This window comes from Plecotus auritus, assembly GCF_963455305.1.
Source record: "Plecotus auritus genome assembly, chromosome: 1".
NCBI classification, from domain to species: Eukaryota; Metazoa; Chordata; class Mammalia; order Chiroptera; family Vespertilionidae; genus Plecotus; species Plecotus auritus.
The window spans coordinates 27,739,879-27,755,628 of record NC_137770.1 but is presented as its reverse complement, the minus strand read 5'-3'; the positions used below and the strand labels follow the sequence as shown (position 1 = coordinate 27,755,628).

General features: G+C 49.1%; 1 protein-coding gene across 2 annotated transcripts in view; it reads right to left on the bottom strand.

Annotated features, from left to right (window-relative positions):
* DPF3 (double PHD fingers 3) overlaps positions 1-15,750 on the bottom strand; it is a 261,634-nt gene that overhangs the window by 158,355 nt on the left and 87,529 nt on the right. The gene's annotated exons all lie outside the window — the stretch shown is intronic.

Below are 15,750 nucleotides of genomic sequence, written 5' to 3'. Positions count from 1 at the left end.
TCCCCCCCCCCGCCCCGCCCAAATTCACATATTGAAGGCCTAACCCTCAGTGTGGGTATTTGGAGATGCAACATTTGGGGATGAAGGGATTAGTTCCCTCATAAGAAATCTCCTCTCTTCTCCTCTCCCCTCCTCTCTTCTCCCCTCCTCTCCCCTCCTCTCCCCTCCTCTCCCCTCCTCTCCCCTCCTCTCCCCTCCCCTCCCCTCCCCTTCCCTTCCCTTCTTTTCTCTTCTCTCTCTCTCCTCCATCCCCCATGTGAAGAGACAGCATGAGAACAGCCATCTGCAAGTCAGGAAGAAAACCCTCAACCATCACCAGAACTAGCCTGTGCTGCCACCCTGGTCTCAGATTTCCCAGCCTCCAGAATTGTGAAAAATAAATGTCTGTTGTTTAAGTCATCCAGTCTATGTTTGTTTTGTTATAGCAGCCTAAGCTGACTAAGACAGTGTTTCAGTATTTAAAATAGGAAAGGGCTATAGGTAATGGGTAAGAGATTCCAATCCCCTTCCTCCCTCATCCTGTCCCCTTCCAACAAAGACAACAATAATACTACTATTAATAATATCAATTTCAACTCAATTCATTGCTTAATATTTGTCTTCCCTACTAAACTGAAAACTCCACGAGGGCACAGACCACATTCACAGGGCCACTGCACACAGCCACGCAGGACTTGCACTGAGCAACAGCACCGCTCACATAAACTTCAACATGAAAGGCTCCCCCTGGGGCGGTGCATACTTGACCTTTTTATTGATTTACCCCAGTGTCCTGTACAGAGCCCAGTACACAGTAGGTGCCTGATAAGTCTTTGTTGAATTGCTTCCAACAATTCCTCTGCCACTCGCCTATGGTAGGGGTTTAAATGAGAGTGGTAAAGCATATGCGGCATGCATGGGCGTGGTCTCCTGAGTTTTTTGCACATATATGTTGGTGTTTTAGATCGCATGGCTGTCTACTTGCAACTTTAGGAAAAAAATACGAATGTTTGCAATCGCTCTCACTTTATTCAGCTCCCAGGTTATTGCAGCAGGCTCCTGACTACAATCCCTGCAACATTTCTCCTACCCACCCTGACAAAAAGAACTCTCCCTCAAACCCAGCGTTTAGTCTTGGACTTCTCAGTATAGTAGCCCAGATGGCTCTCAAAGGTGCCCAAATTCCTCTACCAAGCCGTCAAGGCCCTTGGAGAGTTATGGCGGGAGGGGGGGGGGGAGGGGGGGCGTGTTAGGGGTATGGGGAGCAGAGGGAAAAGGACAGAGACTTGGAATCAGGCAGATCTGAGTCCAGCTCCACCCCTTGCTGGTTGTACAACCCCGAGGCAAGTTACTCATCCTCCCTGAGTCTAAATTCTACTTCCCACATGTGGGTATGATCAGTGGTAATTCCTTTCTCCTTCCCTCAAAGAGTAATATTATCTGCCACTTTGTGAATGACCCTCTGCCTGGGCTGACCAGTGTCCGCCACGTGGAACACATACACACCACACTCACTACTGCAGTGCCTTCAAGGCTGTTCTGTGACCACCCAAACTTCTGTCCTAAGACAGAAGGCAGTGGGGTGGCAGAGGTGGAACCTCAGGCATCCAGGAGAACACCGAAATTGTTGCGTAATGATCCCAGAAGTCCGCAGCCTGCCCCAAATGTAGAGACCGCATCTGGCTGTTTGTCACTTTGTCCCCAAGCCCAGCACAGCTTGCCATGTTGAAGTGAATGAAGAAATAATGGATGAATAATCTGATCTTTCCACATACATGAAGCAGACAGCCCTACCCCTGGACTCCACCAAAATGCTTCCTCCCACCTGGAATCCTTGCCTCCTGCCCTTGGTCTGACTGAGTCCTGCCTCTTCTAGAAAGCCTCCCAGCCAATAATGCTTGCTCTCTGCATTCTCTGAGCTCCCCGCGTGTTTCACCTGTGTTTGCCCCATCTGAACTGCCCTCCTCATCTCTCCCCACCCGATTAATTATAGCATCTTGAGGACAGGAACTAAGAGTTCCATACTCGGCACTACTCAACCAAGCATAATGCAGGGAATTCAGAAGCATGTGGTCAATATGGATTGCTTGATTGAAACATCATGCCATCCCTTAGCAAACTAATGGAAGCTTCACAGTTGAGAGAGGCTTAGGACACTAGACGTTTCTCCATATGAAGTTATCTGGCTTCTCCACAGCACAGGATTAGATTTGAAAACAGGTATCCTACAAGTTCAAATCCTACTGAATTTTTCCTAGGATGTTCACTTAAGCTCTTGGGGTCTTTCCATTTCTCCATCTACAATATTCACACCACAAGATGCAGAGATTCTCCTTCTCTGAACTTTACAAGAAGCTCACTATGTGCTGTCATCTGCTGATGCAGGAAGCATCCCTTGGTGCTTATCAAGCATGCCATCACCCCACTCTCCAGGAGAATGGCCTAGGGCTCTGGATGCAAACTTAGGTTTGTGGCAGAATCAGTGGGGGTGGGGCGGGCGGGGGGCTGTGAAATTCTGATTCTGTAGGCTTGAGATGTGATCTAGGTATCTGTATTTCTGACAGATCCCCCAGTGATTGAGAAATCTGAAACTCGCTTATCTAAAGATAGCTCTCCAACCTCCAAAGCAAGGACATGAGCAAGAGGGCCTTGTGAGGCTCTTGGGCCATATTTTAATGGCAGAATTGGAAGGCCCAATGAACTGACTGTAACTCGGCTGGTTTAGTTCCTGAGGGAAATTTTTCAGGCAGGTGGCATGGGTTAACCTGGAAGCACTAACCTGTAGCAGACTTCGTCCTTAACAAAGCATCCAAGAGGCCTGGTCAAGGCATCCTTAGAGTGGTCACCCTGACAGTGATTCTGACTTTCATAACATCACAGGAAAGGCATATTGAGGACAAGGGCGCTGCCTTGCAAAAGCTGTCAGATGAAGACTTTGAACCCTAAAACCCCCATTATGACTTGAATGCCACTCAGTCTGACGTTTGGGCCCGCTAGACCCAATAAATTCCTTTTGCGGCATCCACTCTGGTGAAGACTTTTCAGGGCCTTATTATGCAAAGCTATCTAAGCAAGACAGAATTTATATTGAACCTGGCCATGATTTCTGAGCTGCCGCTGGGTGTTCTGATGACATATGCAACTCAGGGTTGAAGACAAGGGGCTGCCAAGGACAAGAGACTGAAGGACGGAGGAAAGCAGAGTGGTTCCTTCCAGTAAATAATGGGAGTGTGGGGGGGACGGTCAGGAAAGGGGGGTGCTCTGGGGAGGGAGAAGACTGCAGCTTTTCTGTGTCCCAGGTTTGCCTTCCAAATGGCATCCAGACGTGACAAAATAAATGTCTCCTCCAGAGACTAAAAAATGTGTAGAATGCAACCAACTTTCAAAAAGTAAAAAAAAAAAAAAAAAAAAAAAAAAAAGATTGCTTTATCTAGGGTGAAGCATACCTAGAAAAAAACACACACCCATCACAGAAACCTCATTGACTGGAAAATATTTTTACGTTCCTGGATTCTAGGCTGAGTCCTTTCTGAAACCCCAACGATAAGCTGGGCACCAGTATGCTGTCCCCTGGGTGTGATTGTCAGCAGAAGCTCACCACTGATCAGAGACAATTCTTGGACAAACACATCCTCAGAGCCCATCTTTGTTGCTGGAATCGAAGGGCCTCCATGCTGCCTCCTCCAGTAAAGGGAATATTGACATTTAAAACACAACCACAAAGGACACATGCTTCTGCAGTCAATTCTCAACACAGAAGACCAAATGATCTTTTTTAAATGGAAATCAGATTATGACAGTCTCCTCCTTAGATCCCTCCAATGGCTTTTCATTGCACTCACAATAAAATCTGAACTCCTTCCCATGACTGCAGGCCCCAGACTATCTGGCCATGCCCACCTCTCCTACTCCACCTTGTCTCCTGCTCTCCTTGCCTACTGGACTCCATCCTCACTGTACTTCTTTCCATCCCTCTAATATACCAAGATCATTTCACCTCAGGACCTTTGCATATGCTACTCCCTCCTCCTGGTATACATTCCTCTCAGATCATCTCCTGGTTGGCTTCTCCTTCTCCTTCTTCAACCTATCCCAGTGGTCGGCAAACCACGGCTCGCGAGCCACATGCGGCTCTTTGGCTCCTTGAGTGTGGCTCTTCCACAAAATACCACGGCCTGGGCGAGTCTATTTTGAAGAAGTGGCGTTAGAAGAAGTTTAAGTTTAAAACATTTGGCTCTCAAAAGAAATTTCAATCGTTGTACTGTTGATATTTGGCTCTGTTGACTAATGAGTTTGCCGACCACTGACCTACCCTATCTAGGGTAGCCCACTCTATTCAACTCCTGCTCTAGCCCTTGCTATCTCCTGTGCTACTTTATTTTCTTCATAATACTTACCACTTTCAAGATTTTTTCCTCCTTTCTCTCTTTGCCTGCTGATTGTCTCTACATAAAATTGTGAGCTCCGTGAGATGAGGGTCTCCCTTCCCCGGTATAAGACTGGATCCCTTAACCTAACGCAGGATTTGGCACATAAGAAATGTTTAACAGATACACTGAACAAATAAATAAAAGATCTAGGTCTACCTCAACAGACAGTTTGGATGGTATGGAAGCCTGATCTTCCAGAGGGCAAGATGGTCAGTGCTGGGAGAGGCCCCAGGGCAGGGAATGAGGCTCACACTGCCAACTTCTCCCTTCTGGTTCTCTCTGCCCAACACACTCCCCTGACAGTAGGTTAGGGACCCATTCCACTGCCCATATGTGACTCTTACTCATGACCCCACAATGCCACCCCCACACTCCAAAACCTGGAGAGAAATGAGGCCAAGTGGATAAATGATGCCATTTGCGACATCAGCCACTCTTTTCTATGCCCCAAAAGGACATTTCCAGGCCTGATATTAGCACTGTAAAGTAGTAGTGCCAGAAGATGGTCCCCAACGTAGCAACTCCATGTCCCTTAAAGGGCCTCTCTCTGAATTAACCTCTTCTGTGTATTCTTTCTCAGAAAACTGATCCATGTCCTCATCCAGAGCCCTGAGCCTACGGGTAGTGGCAGGGGCAGGGGCAGCATGGGGGTGGGGAAGCACTACTTGACGGGAAATCAATGGAAACCTGAAGGTCAACCGGAGGGTGCTGTCTCCTATCATGCACCTGCTGGGATGGGATTTGTGGTCCTGACCTTGCTGGAGGACCTCTGCCCTCCTGTCAGAGTTGGTTAAATCAGCCCGCAGAAGCAAACACCAAGTGATCTCCAGGCGTCCTTCTCAGGGACATCAAGGCAAACACTGAGTCTCATTTAACCTGCCACGAGGCTCACAGTCACCCCAATTTCTCTTGGCAGCCACCTGTACAAACAATCTTGGGCCTGCTATTTTTTGAGGCACACACTTGGAAACCTTTTAATAAGGACAGAACCAAGCCAGGCTGACCAAGAGGCTAGTCATGTCCCCAAATTTGAGTTCTCTGATGAAAATGGTACAAACATCCTGGGGCCCGGCCAGTGTTGCTCAGTGGTTGAGGGTTGACCTGTGAACTGGGAGGTGATGGGATGGTTCAATTTCCAATCAGGGCACATGCCTGGGTTGTGGGCTCAATCCCAGTAGGGGACGTGCAGGAGGTAGTCAATCAATGATTCTCTCTCATCATTGATGTTTCTATCTCTCTTTCTATCTCCCTTTCTCTGTGAAATCAATAAAAATATACTAATATTTATATCCTGGGAAACCAAAACCAAAAGAAAGGTGAAATACCTAAATCTGCCCTTGTAATGACAAAGGATATCAAACCTCCATACTGCTTAGGAAGGTCTATTCTTCCCATCCCACCAACTATAAAGGGAACATGACTAAATTTAGAATCTGATCCTCCTTTCCTCGTGAACCCAAGTCCCTTCCCTTCCCTTCCCTTCCCTTCCCTTCCCTTCCCTTCCCTTCCCTTCCCTTCCCTTCCCTTCCCCCTCTAGTCTTCTTCCCTCAATCTTTCCACCTCAGCAAAAGTCACTTATTATACAGGTCAGGAGCAAAGAATTCAGCCCCCATCTCCAATCCAAAAGTTAAAGATGAGTCTAGTATAAAAATGAGGAAGAGTCACCTGACTCATATGTATAGAAGGATGACATGATGATGTTAATAATATTAATAGCAGCATGGCCACCATTTATTGAGCACTTACTATGTGTGCCAGGCACATTTCTAAGCACTTTACTATTCCCCCTATTTCACAGACAAGAGAAATAAGATACAAGCCCAGGCAATTTCAGACCAAAACCTTGCTCTAGCCACTATTCTATCAGCCTCACAGGGCCCATTGCCCCTTCACAGTGGGTTGTGCCTCCAGGACTAGAATAACTTGAACAACACTTTTTGTTCTGGAGGCACCGGTCTCTCTAAGAGCATTACTGATTTGCTGGGCAATCTTAACTATTTCTCTTTTTTGCGCCTGGGTTTGCCAAACTGCCAAACTGTCCAGATGTCAACTTTCCTATCCAGAGCCACCTCCCAGTAACTCAAGAAGTGGGTCAGGGATGGGGCTGCCTGAAAAGACACCATGAGAGAAATGCAAAATGTATGATGTGGTTTAGAAACCAAATATATCCCCAAGTGAGTAAGGAGTGATGGACCCTGAGAGGCCCTGTGGTTCCAAATACCTACTGACAGGAGGAAAAGAAAGATGCCAGATTCAAATAACTAAAGAGCCAGATTTAAGAATCCCAGAGGGTCAGAGATTGTCCAATCTGGTGCTTCAGTTGTATTACAAGGAAAATCAATAACCAGAGAGGTGAAGGGATTTCCCTCAGTCACACAGGAGCAGTGCCGACGCTAGACCGTGTCCAGGTTCCTAGTTGAGGGACTTCTCCAGGTGTATAGCAGGGTCTGCAAACCACAGCCCATGGGCCAGACCTGGCCCACCATGAATGTCTGTAAGTCAAGTTCAATAGGAAGGCAGCCATGCCCGTTCGCCTGCATATTGTCTGTGGCTGCTTTCACACTACAGTGGTAGAGTTGAGGAGTTCCAGCAGATCGAGTGGCCTGCAAAGCCTAAAATATTTACCTATATATTTACCTAAAATGGGCCTTTACAGAAAAAGTCCGCTGACTTTTAGTTGATAGGGTAAGACTTGAATAATGAAAAGGCTCCATCCTTGGAATGAGAGAAAGTAGAATGGGAGGCTCCAGAGCCACACAGCTTAAGCAAATCTTTTTACAATTATCCCAGCTTGGTACAACTTAATAAAAACCCATAAATACAGTTAATGCTAAGGAAAACAAGCACTAGCTCACCCTACCTATTTAATAATGATTGTTAACTACAGCAAGCAAAACTCAACACTGAAAATTAATTTTCCTGGCTTCCCCTGAAAGCCCTTTTTCATTTGGGAAATGCTTTCGGCCAGTGGGCGAAAGGACGCTTCTCACAGATGCACAGGCCTCACTTCCTCCTGGTGGGTGGAAAAGGGCTATAGCTGAGGCAGTGGGGGAAGAGAGAGAAGTGCCCCTCCCTGGGGTGTTCTCTGTCATACAGGATGGTGCCCCTTGCCTCCCTCACTCCAAATAAAGTCAACAGCCCCCAGGTACCAGCCAAGGCTCCTATCCAGGCTTCCTTGACCTACAGTGCCTCCCTGCCTGGCTCACCCATCTCTCTCCTCTCCAGAGGATCAGCATAAGGCTCACAGAAGCATCCCAGCCCTCAGCTGTTTTGGTGAGGACATTCTATCATCTCATGTGGGCGTGACAGGCTAATGGGGGAATCAAGGCTGGACCTCGATCCCAGGTTGAAGTTGCAACTTAGTCGTTGTAGGTCTTTGACAAGTCTCTCAACCCCTCTGGGCCCCAGGCTCTCATCTGTCAAATGGAGAGAATTATCCTTACATGTTCCAACTGATGGGATATGGGCAGAGCCAAATCAAGGGACAAGACAGGTACTTGTCTCCATCCCTGTGACCAGGTGCAGCCCCAGCCCTTCCCGGAGCCTGACGCTGACTCGGCAGCCCTCCATTAGTGCTCATCCTGGGGACCTGGGCCCAAGCAAAGCTCAGAGCCTCCTTCTATTCTTATAAGCTTTTCCTCATGGGGGCTGTACCTTTCCCACCAATCCTGTAGAACCACTGGGATGCACGTGGCTGTGCTGTGTACTGGGACCTTCATCATTAAGAGTCCAAAAAATAGAAGTCCAAAAGAGCCAACCTGAGCCAGAGGCTGAGGTCTGTGGGGGAGGATGGATGGGCAGGGGAGCTGATTAGATGAAAGGCTGATTAGGGGAAAGGAGGAGGCAGGGGGACAGGAGCCAATTTCTGTGGAGCAAGCACAACCTCTAGCACATGCCCCACAGCCATCAATATCTCCTCCCAAGACAGGTTATCTGGGGAATTTATGTTCTCAAATAATTACCTTGCAGAGGGTTCCACTTATCTTACCAGAAGTATCTACCAGTTGCCAGGCACACAGGGTTCTGGTTAATTCCATAAACAGTGCTATCCACCTTCAGCCCCATCCTCCCAGCACTTGACCTCTGTCCTCTGACCTCTAACCATTCCTTGCCGCTCTGGTGTGAGTGAAGTTGAAGGTAGAAGAGTCTCAACAACTTCCAGGAGATTTAAGGGCTCCATGGGATCTGACAGGGGGGTTGGGAGGCTGCCCCTCATCGATAGGCCTGAGAGTGAAGTTGAGGGTGGGCCTGGGGGTTACAGACTGCTAGGAAAAGCCACACGGGAAAGGCAGAAGCCGTGCTTGGGGGAGACTGATTGGATTGTGTTTGTCTCCTCCTGACTGATAACATCAGAGCTGGTTAGCATTAATTTTCTTTTCTTGTCTTTGCATCCCTCCTCAAAGCCTCCCCTCACCAGTCCTCCAATGATGCCTCCCTCCACTAAAGTCTGGCCACTTATTCAGCAACCGTCATATGCTGCCTTGGATGCCGGGATCTCCTTAAACACGTGTCCCAGACCCACTGTGAGCAAGCTCCTGAGAGCAGGGGCCTTGGTCCCCAGCTCCTCCTGCTGGCATTGCACACCTGAGTCTTACTTAGCAACACAGTATACCAGGCGACCCTCTCTGTGGGCTGGCCTGGTTCTAGGTGCTTTAGAAATAGTAATGCATTCTGTGTTTGCAGCAACCCCATGAGAGAGAAGCTATTACTATCCCACATTCTACAGTCAGGACACAGGGGTTCAGCTGAAGTCATAGGCTGAAGGCCCCCCAAAGAGTGGCCTAGTCAGGCTTTGAACTGGCTGCCTCGTCTCAGAGCCCATGCTCTCACCACCACTCCACTCTGCCTCGACGGTAAGTGTATGCTGAGCCCGCGGAACACTTTATATTGTGTTGACCCACTTATTGATACCACCTTTTTCTAAAATAACGTTTATCAAAGTAATAATAACAACAGCCAACAGCTAATGGTCATGGAGCGTGAAGAGGTGCCAGGCCAAGAACTTGCCTCTGAGTGCTCACAGTCACCTTGGAGGGAGATGCCAGCAGTGAGACAGGCTAGTCGCCAGGACAAGCAGAATAGGGAAACTGAGACAGATATACAGCCAAGTAGTTTACAGCCATCTAGTAAACCGCAACGTCCTATCTTCTATAACCAAGGACACTTAGGAGTTAATGGTTGACACTTCTCCCCAACCAGAGTGGTAAAGAGTTTAAATCACCCTACTCAGGGAGACAGATAGCAGAAATCCAATTAGTGCCATTTGGGCCAACCACACCCAAGGACAGATGAAGTTAAGAAAATAAATCTCTTTTTGATTCATTAGCATAAACTGATGAACATTCTATTGATCTCCCCAAGACCTCCCCTAAATTCTCAGCCATTAAAACACCTAAAACAAACCCCCAGGAGCCTTTCCCTTCCTCCTTTCTTCCCCCACCGGCACCTCCTCTAAGGGATCCCATGAGACAGGGAGCAATGGGCAGCAGCAGCTCATCCCAGGTTAACCCTGAACCTGCCCCAAGGCCCCCTTTTCTCTGACTTCTCAGTGAGCCAAAGCACCCCAGCCTCGGCTCGTTTCCCCATCCAGGCTCTCCTGTTGCTTTTTCTATCCTAGGCCCTTCCATGTTTCACTGTCCCCAGCTTTAATAAACGTACTCTCAAAATCACCTGGAATTGTATCGTGAAATTTTTCCTGCATCAAGTCAAGAACCCACACACTACCAGTCAGCCTGAGGCTGACCCACTCAGGGCTGGGTCCCCTTTGTGGTAACAGTAGCAGCATGATGTTCTGCTTCCAGAGCCACGTGACCTCCTAATATATAGGTTGATGCTCAACCACTGAGCCACGCTGACCAGGCCCCAAACTTCTTATCTACAGTGCTCATTCTTTACCCATCACACTGGTTTGTGGTCTTTTTAGCACTTTGCCAACCATTAAAAACGATTTTATTTATATTTACTTTCCACCTGTCTTTCCCCAATCCTATATAATAAAAGGCTAATATGCAAATCAACCAAATAATGAAACAACCAGTCGCTATGATGCGCACTGACCACCAGGGGGCAGACGCTCAATGCAGGAGTTGCCCCTGGTGGTCAGTGTACTCCCACAGGGGGAGCACCGCTCAGTCAGAAGCCAGACTCACAGCTGGTGAGCACAGCCACGGTGGTGGGAGCCTCTCCAGCCTCTGTGGCAGCCCTAAGGATGTCCAACTGATCCCCCGAGGGCTCCTGCACTGTGAGAGGGCGCAGGCTGGGCTGAGAGACGATCTCCCCCCAGCCCAGTGCATGAATTTCATGCACAGGGCCTCTAGTAGATACATAAGCTCCCTGGGAGAAAGACTGGTTAACTTGCTCACCCCTGTATTCCCAGTGCCTCCAGCTGGGTACATGGAATAGGGTAGACATTCGATAAATATTAGTTGTCTAAATGATACCCCCACTGGGCCTTACACAATACATGTTGGCTCCTCATTTGGACACTATGTTTTAAGCAAACCCCACTACCTGTTCTATCTTCATTTATTGAGCCTTTCCCATGTACCAGGTACCTTGCTGAGCACTTCAGTATTTCACTGAGCCCCACTACGAGGTAGAGAATAGTATCTTTATCATTCATTCCCATTTTATAGATGCAGAAATTAAGGCTTAGAAAGGTGATACGGCTTACCCAAGACCTCACAAACGTAGGGTAAGATTCCTCCGTCTGTCTGCCTCCCAGAGTCCATGATATTAATCTAGCTGGGTTCCCTCAGTAGCTGTTCTGTCTTCACCCAAATGTCCCCAGGCTTACTTCTCCCCATCCCTTGCTTTTCTGTGCAATGATCCTTCCAGGTCTCTCTCCACCACCCTCCCCCTGCTCAGTGCCTCCAAGAGTCTGTTCTGTATGTTGAACCACTTATCCCCTTCCCTCTGCTTCTGAGGCCTGGGCCAATGGCAGGTGCCAATGGCAAACCAGAGAAAAGGAAGAGTGTGAGATGCAGTATTTATTCCCCTCGCCGCCTCTGTGCGGGGTCACTGGGGAGAGGCTGCATCCTTCCACTAAAGGTCACGGCTCCTGTCTAGCAGCCCTCTCCTTGGGGCTACCGTCTTAGATCCCTGTGACCTTCTCCCTTACCCTTGACCTTAGCCCCCAGGGTGTGAACTATCTTCCTATTTCCTTGCCCATGTTTTTATAAACAGCCATCTTATTAAACTCTCCACAGTCTACTCGGAATCTACTGCTTTCTGCTGGAACCCTGACTCTCCAACACACAAATACCTCCTGGCCTCTGAACCTCTACCCTCTCCCCACCACTGTTCCCACCCTCTCCCCTGCCCCTGCCTCCTGCCCCCTGCTGCCTGCAGCTGCCACTTCAGGGCCTGGGGTGCCCTCTCCCTCCAAGACCTATAAATAAATGTTGACTTGTGGCTTGAAGGTTTGCCCTGGCAGCCTCTGCTCTTGGCCTGGGCCCCACCAGCCCCTTTGCTAACTTCCAAGGCAATACTGCAGGGAGAGGGGTCCTCCGGGGCAGCATGCAAGGACCACAGCCAGCTTCTGCCCATAACTAGAATAAAACCATGGTTGTCAGGTCCAACCAAGAGTCCCCTTTGCTGGGGTCAGGTCTCTGTGCTGACCTCTTACACGGACCCTTCCAATTCTCTCTCCACCATTCTTCCTGCTCGATGCCTCCAAGAGCCTGCGCTGTAGAGGGACTCTGCAGACGGTGTACTGGTAGCTCTAACAAAGCCAGCATCACAGCTTCGGTCATCACAGTGCCATGCATCAAGCAACTGCTATCGGCCAGGGACAGTATAGGCTGCCATTTGCATACGTTCACTCTAATATTAACAGATGAAAACATTGGAGCTCAACGAGGACAGGACTTTAACCAAAACCCCAGAGTTGCTAAGTGGCAGAGCTGGGAATAGACTATAGGTGGCCCCACATCCAGAGACTTTAATGTCTGACATCTGCAATGCCTCGTGGCCAATCCCTTCCTCCTGCAGGAGGGCCAAGACTCAAACCCAGTCCTGGCAGGCCGCTCAGAGACGCGCAAGCCACCCGTGACCTGGACAGGGTCAGGGGGAGTGGGAAATGAATTAGGGAAAGTGTGGAAGGCTCCATGCTGCCTGGAGTCACTGTGACCTAGAGGCATGGCGCTGCTTGGCCACAGGGAGTGCTGACCAGTCAGGGGACTGGAACATGTCCCCACAGCTCCTTCCTGCAGAGCCAGCTGGGAGCCATGTGCTTGTCCTTGGCACATACCAGCACTTCGGCAAAACATGCCCGCAGGCACAGACCCTCCACCCCCAGGCCTGGGACGGTCACAAGGAAACTCGGAAGGGGAGGGCAAAAGGGCCGGGCAGCAACAAAAAGAAGGGGAAGGCTTCCTGCTGCGAGACCCGGAGGGACTGTGCTTCCTCGCCTCCTCCCTGCAGCCAGAATTTATATTCCCCATTAACACCATTCAGCGACTAAAGGCTTTTCTTTTTCTTTTTGAAAGGCAATGGCAAAAAAAAAAAAGGCCACATTTCTAGTATTGGAAGTGATTCTTGGAGGCAAACATCCTCGCTCTGAGGACACACACACACACACACACACACACACACACACACACACCAGCTCTGCCACCGCGCAGCCCAAAATAGCTCACACTTGGGTCCTGGCTCTCCTGGGCTCCTGGAGAACCAGCTCAGCACAGCCTCCTGACCTCCGTCCACATGACTGCTGGCCGCTCTCCTTCCCCGGGGTAACAAAGCGCTCCTGGGACCCAGCCGCAGTGACACCTGCTCCTGAGGACCACTCCACCCCCACCAAGCTGGGGTATCACCCTGTCCCTGCCTGATGTGTCCTGACAGGACAAGGTCCAATTAGCAGAGGCCATTTCCAGGGACCCAGCATGAGATGGGGCCCCACTCTCCAGAGCTATCCTGCACCTCCTCTCCCTCAGCCCCTCCAAATCTTAAATCACCGACGTGACATCTCTAGGTGAAAGGCTTCCTCCCCCAGCATTTTACAGCCTGTTTGGAAAACATCCAGAATGTTCTTTAAAAAAAGGAAAAAAAAAACAACCTGCTGAAATAAAAAGCTGGGTTTCATCTTAAAATCTGTGCACTGCTGGAATTTGAATACTGTCGTCACACCAATCAAAAACACTCTCCACCCCTCCCTTTAAACACCAAAAATTTAATCTCCCCTAAAGATAGGAGAATGGCAAACATGATTAGACCCAATGAATATATGGAGAAATTGAGAACAAAAGAAGGAAAATCAATAGATTGCCTTGCTCTGACCAGCACTGCAAATGAAGAAATAATTTGAGGAAGATTTGGAGAAAAAGAAAACCAAAAGTGTCAGACAGCAGCCATGAGGCTGTGGTCAAAAAGGGGCCACATGCTGACCTGACTAGCCCAGGGAAGGCCTACGAGGCGGCCTTGCAAACTCAGAGACCTAAAGTAACCACACAGGATGGTCTAAAATGAAAACTTCCTAAATTAAAAAGCAGTCTAGGTCCTAGGCCTGTATCTTCCCTGAGAAAGATCAACTTTGGTCTTAACTGAGCCTATTGTCTTTTTGCATCTAAGATAACAAACCTTCGCAATGTCAGGGTAACTTGTAACTTCCCTTTTTTTTCAGACCCCTCAAGGTACAACCAGTGCTTCCTCGGGGCACAACCGATGTGTCAGGGCACCAGGGCAGGGACCCCAAATTCCCTCATTGTTATTGTTAGCATGTTAATTGTTGACTGTTGACCATCCTGTACCCACCTCTGTTAAAAGAAGCATGTGTCTATCATTTTACTTTTCACTCAATCCGCGGAGGTTTCCCCGCTTTGTTTTCTCCCGCCTCCCTAATCTATCACCAATGGGTTTCATGCTACCCACTTATATCTCCTCCTTTGCTGGTAATTTATAAAAATAGGTGAAAAACCGCCACTCTCCAGAGCATTATCTCAATATGTTGAGATTCTGCTTCCTGGCCATTATCCACAGTTTGGCTCACATAAACTCACAAAAACTCTTTACAGGTTTGAATGTTTCCTACGTTAGCAAGGCCACTGGACAAAGCAGCATCGTCCCACAGGAACTGGCTGGGCAAAGCCCGCCACTAGGCTGACAAGACATTGCTGGGGGTGGCGGGAGGCAGGGAGACAGCTGGGTCACTTGCCTTCTACTCGTTATCTGGCATGAGGCTCATCAGTAGTAACTCCTCTTCTTTCTCACAAAAGCAAGACTGAAAGAAAGCAAAAGGAGGAAACACCCACACAAGCTGCCAGCCGATGAGGGACCCTGGTCATTGCTAAGCAGGCAAAGCCCCTGCAGCTCCACACTCAGTTTACCGCCATCGTCACTCTCTCCCCCATCTCGCTTCCGTGTTGGGGGAGCTGGAAAGGAAAGGAATAAGCCCACACCCAACTTCCCCCTGGAGGACCAGCTGGGCCACTGGAAGCATCCAACGATGGGGTGAGGGAATCCCAGGGGAAGGGAGACCCTGAGAGATCCCCATCCTCACTTCCTTCTCGGCACCTGGAAGAGCTGGACGGAAGACACCGGCAAATTCAGTAAGAATTATTTGGGCCTGCCGAGGAGTCCAGAGGCAAGATGCTAAGTAAGAGGGCCAGCTCCATGTTACTTTTGCACCGGCAGGAGTAAATTTCTGGTTGTCCGGCTGGCTTTCCTGGCAGCCCCTCAGTCTACCCTGCCACCTCTGGATGGGGTTTCCCTACACTGCTTCTGGCTTATGTGAATGACAGCCATTAGTCCATTTAGCCAGTAAATGAGTAAGGAATGCCTGTTCCATGCATACTGCACCATAGGAGAGGCAGCAAAGCATTTTGGTGAAGGGCTGGGAACTGCCATGAGGATGCCACGTTTGAGACCCGGCCCCTCCTTTGCTTGCTGCCTGACCTGTACACATCTCTGAGCTTCCCTTTCCTCAGCTGTAAAATGGAGATCTAGAATAAGACTCTCCTCAAATGATCACTGAGAACAGATGAGATAACCTCACTGTGAGTGAGGAAATATCACAGTGTTTCTATGACGTGGGGTCCCACTTTCCACTCGCTGCTACCACTAGTGGCAGAAAAAGACAGCTCGTGCGTTAACTCACAGTTGTCTGTTCCACTGGCCTCTCTGCCCACACAGATGAGCAGCAGCAGAATGTATTAAAAAATAAAATAGCTCAATGCCATTGGTTCAGATTGCCGCCCCCACTTCCACCACCACCAGTCAGCTATCTAGCCACTAGGGTCCGTGGTCAAAGCACAACCATTGACTGTGTGGATGGTTCAGTGCAAAGCCATCCCCACCAGCAGGGACCTGACGCATAGCACAGATCTCCAAGCTGGGGGTGGGG